This window comes from Portunus trituberculatus, chromosome 50 (assembly GCF_017591435.1).
Source record: "Portunus trituberculatus isolate SZX2019 chromosome 50, ASM1759143v1, whole genome shotgun sequence".
NCBI classification, from domain to species: Eukaryota; Metazoa; Arthropoda; class Malacostraca; order Decapoda; family Portunidae; genus Portunus; species Portunus trituberculatus.
This window is the reverse complement of record NC_059304.1, coordinates 5,079,092-5,090,019: the sequence shown is the minus strand read 5'-3', so window position 1 is coordinate 5,090,019 and position 10,928 is coordinate 5,079,092.

Below are 10,928 nucleotides of genomic sequence, written 5' to 3'. Positions count from 1 at the left end.
TTAATGTTATATCACCATCATTTCTTTGTGCTCTGATTGGTAGATATCCTATGACGTCACAACATAGGGTATGTATATATATATATATATATATATATATATATATATATATATATATATATATATATATATATTGGTGCACATCCAAACCTATTAAAACATTCCAAACTAACCCAAAACACGTTCAAAACACCATACAACACTTGAAAATGTCCCCAAATACATCTAAAACTCATAGAAATATCAACTATACGCCAAAAACACTCCTAACCGCCCAAATACACACACAAACCAATTACAACACTCAAGACTAACCCAAAAACACATTCATGAAATAAACCAACACCTCAAAAGGCACGAAAACACATACAACACTCTTTAGAAACACTACTATACGCCAACACACACACTCAAACCATTTAAAACACTCAAAAAGAACATAAAACACACTAAAAAAAAAAACCATGCAGCACCTCAAAATACATCGAGACACACCTAAAACTCACTAGAAACACCTAATATAAACCCAAATCACCCCCACACACCAAACCACTTACAACACTCAATATCATCCTCTACCACACTCAAAAAGCCATGTAACCCCTCAAAATGCCCCCCATACACACCTAAATCTCACTAAAAACACCAATATACACCTAAATCACCCTCACACACATCTAAAAGACTCCTAACACACATCCACACATCTTAGAATACTCAAAATTAACCCCAAAATACACTCAAAACACCACACAACCCAGCAAAATGCTCCTAAAACACAATCAAAACATGCAAATACTGATACACATCTTAATCTAAATACTCAAGGTACGTGAAATATACCTAAAAGGCTTAAAACACACTGAAAAGACATAAAATGCACCCAAAACATACTCATAACACCCTGCAACATTACTGAATACATTTGAAACACCCAAATATATCCAAAATCCAACAGTATGCATTATAAAGAACGTTAAGATCAAAAGGGACACTTACCTAAATATTACACCTTGGTTCCTTCTCCTATTCCGCTTCTATTTCTCATTTCTTCTTCCTCCTCCTCCATTGTTTCTCCTTTGTCTTCCTTCTATTCCTTCCATCTACACGCATGAGCCTAGAAACACATCAAAACACTAGATGTTGGACAAAATATTGAGGAAGTGGAGGGTGACTTAAGTATTGTGGCTTGGCTGCTGCTCCTCTTCGTCCTTCCTTCCCCCTTATCCTCCTTTATTTCTCCTTTCTTCCTCCTCCTGCTACCAATATCTACACACCTGAATCTAGAAACACACGAAAACATGTAGAAATCACTAGTTATTAGGCAAAATATTGACGAACTGGGGTGTTGGAAAAGAGGCGCCAGCCTGTGGCTATGATAAGTCACCACTGGACTGTGGTTATCAGAGAGAACGCAAACGGGGTGACTCGCCTAAATTACGTACATAATTTGTATTTAAAAACGACTTTTAGAAAAACGAAGCCATGGCCGAATGCATGACATTTTATGACGTGATAAATATTTAAACTAATTTTCAAAATATCAAAATATCTCCAGCTCAACTAGTTTTAAAAATGTCTAAATTAATTACGTTAAAAGTATAAAACATTTTCAACAATAACTTTCCTAAAACGTCCTGGAAAGTCAAGCCATTTTCACTTGGCGAGTATTTTACCACATTTCACGGAGTCTGAGCTATCTTTTAAGGCATTCTACAGCGAGTTAGACCGAGAAGCAGAAACGTGAGCAAATAAAATAAAGAAAAATAAGACTTTTGTTCAACAGCACCAAACACCATTTCAAAGTCCACATATTTCACTCAATAGATTGATTTCACACTTAAAAGAGCATAGACGATTCTTTGACATCATAAAGGCTCACTTATAGTCTCAAATAAAAAAAAAACTCAAAATGGAAATTGAAATCTTTAACCGTTAAAAGCCCTTTAACATACGTCATAAAACACCATTAAACGCTACATATTTACCCAATACAAGCGCGGAAAACCCTTCAAACACAACTAAACATTTATAGAAACCATAAAACCATACAATGGACGCATAATATTACCGTTAGGAAATATTTGAAAAAAAGTATTTGACCCCGCAGGCTGAGGGACCGCTGGGGGAGGCGGCCCAGAGGCATCACCGGGAAGAGCGGTGGCGGAGTTCCATATGTTGTCTTTATCATCTCACGAAGCCCAAATTAAGTCATATAGGGAACTTTTGACTATGGGATATGAAATAGTAGATTGGTGGCTGCATTATGACACATGTTTGGTTTACAGTAAGTGAAGGAAGCAAATATCAGCTGTTAATACTGGCATCTTGCTTTCATAATGATCGTTATACCTTTAACCTTTTAATATTTGCGTACTGTTTTCACTCTCAAATGTAAAGGAAACTTGAAAATAAGTGAATGGCCTTATAAATACCTTTAATTGATGAAGATAAAGCAGTGTGGAGGGTTGTGGCAAAGGCTTGCACTGCTTGTCTTGTCGCTTGGTGTTTGGTGCTGGTGCTTAATTGGTGCTTGGTGCTACTTGAAAACTATCGGTAATATATCAACACTTCACTTCACTTGTGTGTGTGTGTGTGTGTGTGTGTGTGTGTGTGTGTGTATAGACATGTTCTGGATGTGTGTGAGGGTGTTTTGAGTGTGTTGACGAGTTTTTTCGGTATATAAGAGTGTTTTTTTTATGTTTTTGGCTGTGTGTGGGTGTGTATGGAATCAGTATAGCCCACCGCCACCACAAGACCACTACTGCCGTTTTAACCAGTAGCAGAAGGTATGTCTATGAAGGCACTACGTGTGTATAATAATATGAATGTCTATGATAGCTATCTATTACTAAATCTATCATCAATGAGATACTATACTTGTAAAAATATCACAATGATTTACTGGTTATTGTGACATCTTTTCCTTCGTTACCATGTCCAGCTTTGGTTATTTGTCAAGGCAGTATATATCAAATTGTATCTATGTAGTTGTACAGCGAGTGTTGGTAGCTCCCGCAGGACAAGAAACGAGGTGATTAAAAGGCAGACTATTTCATTTCTCTCATTCTCTATTTCTATTGATAAACTGATTATTTACCTGACTGAGGCCAATTTACTCAGAGAGTTGTGATTTATGTGTATATATTCATTTTGCAATGTAAATATTTCAACAATATTATGCATGTAAATAAAACTATGAAACTGTGTATGATTTCAGTCTTGCATGATGTGATGTGAACGTTATTCCTCTTCATGTATATGTGCAATACATAGTGATGCTACATAGCCACCCTGTGTGCTTGTGAGTTATCCCTCCTTCCCCCATGCCCTGACAAAGGACAATAGTTTTGAGATAGGAGTAGGATCCCTGTGTGAATGAAGCATGTATGAGAACCTGAGTGTGTATATGATGTTAATATTCAAAAATAAACATAGAAAATAAAATAAATAAATGAAAATAAACAAAATCAAAGAAGGGTTTATAGAAATCCAAGGTTCAAATCTTAAAAGAATAAATAAATCAATGAAAAATTGCCTGATACCCATGCTAGGGTATTAGGTAATAAAATAAAATAAAATAAATTTTAAAAAATAAAAATAAAAAGACGTCATAAGAGCTAAGCTTGCTGAACTGAGAGTGAGACCCACAACTGTCATTCTCATGATTAAATAAAAAACATAATTAGCCTACACACACATAATTCATTATTTGCTGATTATACAATAACTTTTCTATCGAATCATAATGTAATTTTTTTCTAGGCACCAAGGATTTTTTCTAGAACATTGTGTTAAAGGTGTAGATATGAAGATAATACCTAAATTTGCAGTATTAGAAAAATTATTTATCACATTCAAATCTACTAAGACAATGTCATTGAAGAGAAATAGGACAGCTCAAGAATGCATATTATCAAAGGAATCCTGTGTGAGATAAGAGCATATCATTAGCTGAATCGTGCATTCATTTACATTCACTGTCACTCAGTATCCATCACAGATTATAAGTCTCTTAGGACCGGGAGTCAGTACTTTGTATTCTATAATCATCTCAGCCAGTAATCTAGATGAATCCTGGGACATTACACCCTTCCCTGGTAACCATCAAGCAATGCGCTGGGGATTCAGACTATGGTATTCACTAGCCGTGCTTTCCTAATTCCCCCGAGAAAACGATTCCAGAACTGGTTACATGGGCTGATGAATACCAGAGTCTCGGAACTGCCAGCACACCTGGTATTCATCAAGCAGTGCACTGGTGGTTCCGAGATTATGGTATTCAGTATTCACCAGCTGCATTCTACCAATTCCACGCAGAACTGGTTCTGGTACCGGTTCCAATGGTTCTGCCCACCCAAGGAAATGGTTCCTTGAATACTTGAGTTTATAGTTCCTGCCCACCACAACTGGACTGGGAGAAGACTTGAGACAATAAACCATATTATGAAACACTTCGGTGCCACACCACACTCTACACTCTTTCAAAAGACTAGTTGAAGTGGTGCTCTGGGATTTTCAAAAGTGTTTTTATGGTTCTACTGACAGATTAGCATGAATTCTATATGTATTATTAATAGATAAAGACAATTTTCAGAATTCAGAACAGGCTAGACATCTTTGTGGCCTTGGAAAATAGCTGTTGTAAAAGAATAAAGCTTTTTAAAGACTTTTTGTGGTTCTAGCGAGACTAACTAGATATACATTATACATTATCAACAAGAAAACACTTGAGAATACAGCTAAATATGAGTGTCTTGTTAAGTTAAGACCCAAGAAGACTGTTTATTGCTGCAGGGAGATATAGATAAAATTTATGCATGGAGTAAGAAGTAGAAGTTAGAATTCAATACCAAGAAATGCCATGTAATGGAATTAGGAAAGAGTAAGAGAAGACCAGTATGGAACGATTTGATGAGAGAGGAACAAAAAATGAAGACTAAAGAGGAAAAATATCGGAGTGGTTATACATGAAACTCTGAGCCCCAAAAAGCACATAAGTAAAATATTTGGAACAATGAATTCTTGACTAATATTAGGGTGGCATCTCAATACATGGATAAGGATATGATAAAAAAAAATTGTAACAAATATGATGCATCCAAAGTTGGAATATGCAGCAGCAGTGTGGTCACCGAGCTTGAAAAAGGATATAAGATTAGAACAGATTCAGAGGACAGCTATAAAGATGGTGCCAGAACTAAAGGACCTAATATATGAAGAAAGGCTGAAGGAAATGGGACTGCCAACCTTACAAGATAGAAGAAAAACAGGAGACCTAATAACATTGAATAAAATAGTTAATAGCATTAAAAAGACAGACAAGCAAGACCTGATGCTGGTGACAGTAGAAGCTGGAAGAACAAGAGGACATGCAAAGAAGATTAGGAAGAAGCAGTGTGTGAGGGATATTACAAAATAGTTTTCCACATAGAACGGCGGAAAAGTGGAATGCATTTAATGACGAAGTTGTTGCAGCACATAATGTGCTTAGCTTTAAAGACAAGTTAGATAAGTGGAGATATGGAGACAGGACACGATGAACCTTGCTTGAACCCTGTATAATACAACTAGGTAAATATAACTAGGTAAATTATACCGTAAATACACACACTGCTTAGTGTAGTGGCTAGCACGCTTAGCTCACAACCAAGAGGGCCTGGGTTAGAGTCCCCAGGAGCACCGAGGCAAATGGGCAAGCCTCTTAATGTGTAACCCCTGTTCATCTAGCAGTAAATAGTAACTCGAGTGGCTGTGGCCTCCCTTTCCCGGTGTATGTTGTGTAATGTGGTCTCTGTCCTACCCAAAGATTGGTAAGTATGAGCTCTGAGCTCTTTCCATAGGGGAAAGGCTGGCTGGGTGACCAGCAGACGACAGTAATGAATAACACACACACACACACACACACGGCCCGGTAGCTCAGTGGTTAGAGCGCTGGCTTCACAAGCCAGAGGACCGGGGTTCGATTCCCCGGCCGGGTGGAGATATTTGGGTGTGTCTCCTTTCACGTGTAGCTCCTGTTCACCTAGCAGTGAGTAGGTACGGGATGTAAATCGAGGAGTTGTGACCTTGTTGTCCCGGTGTGTGGTGTGTGCCTGGTCTCAGACCTATCCCAAGATCGGAAATAATGAGCTCTGAGCTCGTTCCGTAGGGTAACGTCTGGCTGTCTCGTCAGAGACTGCAGCAGATCAAACAGTGAATTACACACACACACACACACACACACACACACACACACACACACACACACGTATAATTTGCTAAGGAATATTGGAGTAGCATTTCACTATATGGACAAGGAAATGATGAAGAAATTGATAAGTACTAAAATAAGACCTAGATTGGAATATGCAGGAGTTGTGTGGACTCCCATAAAAGAAACACATAAGAAAATTAGAGACTACAAAAATGGCTACAAGAATGGTTCCAGAATTTAAAGGGATGACATATGAGGAGAGACTAAAGGCTATGGATCTACCAACCTTAGAGCAGAGAAGAGAGAGAGGGGATCTGATACAAGTTTATAAATTGATTAACGGAATGGATCAAGTGGATAATGAGAAACTGATCCTGAGAGAAGAATATGACTTTAGAAGCACAAGATCGCATAGTAAGAAACTAAGGAAGGGACGATGTCTGAGAGATGTTAAAAAATTTAGTTTCCCGCAAAGATGTGTTGAGACTTGGAACAGTTTGAGTGAGGAAGTGGTGTCACCAAAGAGTGTGCATAGTTTTAAAGAAAAATTGGATAAGTGTAGATATGGAGACGGGACCACACGAGCATAAAGCCCAGGCCCTGTAAAACTACAACTAGGTAAATACACACACACACACACACACACAAGTGGATAATGAGAAACTGATTCTGAGAGAAGAATGACATTAGAAGCACAAGATCACATAGTAAAAAACTGAGGAAGGGAAGATGTCTGAGAGATGTTAAAAAATATAGTTTCCCGCAAAAATGTGTTGAGACTTGGAACAGTTTGAGTGAGGAAGTGGTGTCAGCAAAGAGTGTGCATAGCTTTAAAGAAAAATTGGATAAGTGTAGATATGGAGACGGAGCCACATGAGTGTAAAGCCCAGGCCCTGTAAAACTACAACTAGGTAAACACACACACACACACACACACACACACACACACACACACACACACACACACTTTTCTACCGCGTAGTGTAGTGGTTAGCACGCTCGACTCACAATCAAGAGGGCCGGGTTCGAGTCCCGGTAAGCGGCGAGGCAAATGGGCAAGCCTCTTAATGTGTGGCCCTGTTCACCTAGCAGTAAATAGGTACGGGATGTAACTCGAGGGGTTGTGGCCTCGCTTTCCCGGTGTGTGGAGTGTGTTGTGGTCTCAGTCCTACCCGAAGATCGGTCTATGAGCTCTGAGCTCGCTCCGTAATGGGGAAGACTGGCTGGGTGACCAGCAGGCGACCGAGGTGAATTACACTATATATATATATATATATATATATATATATAGAGAGAGAGAGAGAGAGAGAGAGAGAGAGAGAGAGAGAGAGAGAGAGAGAGAGAGAGAGAGAGAGAGAGAGAGAGAGAGAGAGAGAGAGAGAGAGAGAGAGAGAGAGAGAGAGAGAGAGCAGGCACAATGTGGGTGCAATGATATACTTTTCTAGAGGGAAGTAAAATGTTTCTGGGAGAAACAACTTTGGCAATGAAAAGATTAGATAGCTGAATATCAATACAAAACAGTACAAGTGTGATCTTTGGATGTTCCTGAACAAAGGAAACTGATCAATCACTAACACATTGCCAAAAAAGACCTTCTAAGGCAAATCAAATATAGTATATCATATAAAATTTAGTTTACAGATATGAAATGTCACATATATGTAATACTTAAACATTAACATCATCAGTAAAACTTTAATCATGATGTAAATTTCACATCAATGTCACCTCTGCTGTAGTCACAAAGTAATATTAAAGGATAAATTCATAAAAATGACAGAAGAATATTACTTATTGGATAAACTCAGGAATTTACTTTTTTTCCAAACCATTTCCTACAGAATGTAATTATCTAAGTACAGGACTAAACAATAATATATATATATATATATATATATATATATATATATATATATATATATATATATATATATATATATATTATTTATTTCAGTGCAGCTTTTTTCTTTCATCTCTTCTATGGAATATGAAACAAAAAAAATTCTTCCAATATACACATAATAATACTTAGTTCTTTTTCCTTGTCTATGGTGACTGGAAAATATATCATTTATCTAAACAAACAGTTGCATTGTCTACAGCTTATTGTCACACAAACCAATAGTACCTCACTAACTTCATAAATGGCCGAAAACACAAGTAATAATAATGAATATTATATATATATATATATATATATATATATATATATATATATATATATATATATATATATATATATATATATATTTAAAGGAAGGGAATGCATTGTATGTAATCTACCCAAACAATCCTGTGAATATCTTTCCTTGTACAGTATTCCCTTCTGTGAAATGAGGAACCTCTTTAGTATTGTCACAAGGACATATTTAGAATTACACATTCCTATCAAACACCAGAGAAACAAAAACATGATACACCTACACAATGACTGGGCTCACCTGCATGCACTACCATGTTACCTGTCTATGACAGATTAATTATGGACTTCATCTCTTCTGCTGCAAAAGTATCATAGAAAAATACCTTTGGCTGGGTATATACGTCCTTAGGGGAGCACAAATCCCAAATCTAGTTTTACATTTCTTGGCTTCATACACATTTATTGAATCTAATATTTTTGATAGTTTCCTAAACATTTTTCTATGATATAATGATATTAGATTTATAAAATAAAATGATGTCTCAGAGGTTTTCATTTGAATACCAATCTAAAAAAAGAGCAAAACTTTCCTGTGAGCTGAAGAATCAGATAACAGGCTTATGTGCAATAAAAATCCATGGACTAGGTCAAAGTAGTGAAGTACACTTCCACACAGTGGAAAAGAAATATCACACTGGCTCACTAACAATGGCCACAGTGCCTTACAAAGATGTTTTGTTCATAGCATCCTTGCTCAAAAAATAAATCCACTATCACAAAAGCAAGGTATCAAGCATTAAGCCTACCAAACCAATCCAGAACATTCACATTTACCATGGCTGTCATAAAAAATTGAGGCCTCATGTGTGGAGACCATCTGACCTTACTCCTTCACATGTCCACAGAGTGTTGTCACCCTGGCCTGTGCTCCTCTTAAGTACATGAAAGTTTTCTAGGGTCACACTAGTCTTTTAAAATATAATGAAGTAAAATATATATATATATATATATATATATATATATATATATATATATATATATATATATATATATATATATATATATTATAAGCAACTGTCAATACAAAATGTATCAAGCAACACTGTACTTGTATTTGCTGTTCTTATCAGGATAGCATTAGTATTACCAATTGCTTCTGTCAAAGTATAGCAGATAACATCCTTAATGAGACAAAACATGAATAAAACAAGTCCAATTTCTATTTGTCATGCCAAAGTTGAATTTTTCTACGATCAACAATAATTTTTTTTTCTAATAACACAAAATTTTTAAATCTCCACAAGAAAAATAACTGAGTCTTCTGACTTAACACATATTGAAATCAAGCTTTCACAAGATCTAGTTCAACAGTTATGAGGGAAATTTGTCAAATGTTCTATGACCCAGTCTTCATATTCCCAAAATATCTAAGTCATGCACTTTTCCTTTTGTATTGATAAATAATGTGGTACTTATAGTCAAACAAAAAGGAAAATATTTTTGTTGGGTTGGATCAGCACTTGACCTGTCATCCCTGAGTGTGACCTTGATTTTTTGTTACTGTCTGACTCTACATCTATATTTGTTCTTTATACAGAAACCACAGGAACATATAATAGATAAATTCTACTCCACCAAACAATACACAAGATCCTTTTTCCCAGCATGCTTGCATGCACACTCACAAGCTAATTATACTATACTACCATTAAAAAATCCTAAACATAGAAAAGTTTGTATAAAATTTGAGTATCACTTTTGTGAGACTTATATATGCCTTCAAAACATAAATTCTCAAATCTAAGCCTCTTTTACATCTATGCTACTTATTTTCCAGCATAAATAAATGATGAATGATCATAAAGTCCATGTCAATAAATAATGCACTATGAACAATATTAACCTTGACTAAGTTAAGGCCTGAAAACATTATATTCTAAAGTGACAAATTCATTACTGTACAAACTGAAAGCAAGTTATGTACTAACATGATGCAGTGTCCATATTCATAAATCATAACCTAGTTTGAAACTTTTATACCTTTCTTAAAACTTCACAGCAATCACTGATCTTTAGTAAATTAAGAATAGAGCATAGTTAATAACAAGATACTATACATTGCAATTAATTTTACCTGAAAGCTCAACTAAACTTTTCCTTTTTGTCAATAAAATTTATGTAGATATCAAAATCACTTTCCAAATCTATGATCATTCTATTCATTTATTCATAAAAAAATATACACAATGTGAATTTTGCCACCATCCTCTTTCGAGTGAAGTAGTTAACTTAATGCAGTGATATATGTACCAATTCCAGAACTTTTGTCACATTTTGACATGATTCCCTCAATTCCCATTCTTTGTGTGATTCACTCTGAATTTTCTTATCTTGAATTTCATCTTGGAGAATAACTGGAAGTTATTGGGAGTCATATTCAGTAAATAAAGGGGGTAAAAAGAGATTGTTCATGCTAGTGTTAGTGAAAATTCTCTTCTCACCTTTAGTAGAATGTGAATGCACATCTCTCTACAGTGGGGTGAGTAATCTAGGAAAAAAGTTGGTAGCAACGTACTACATGTTCAAATC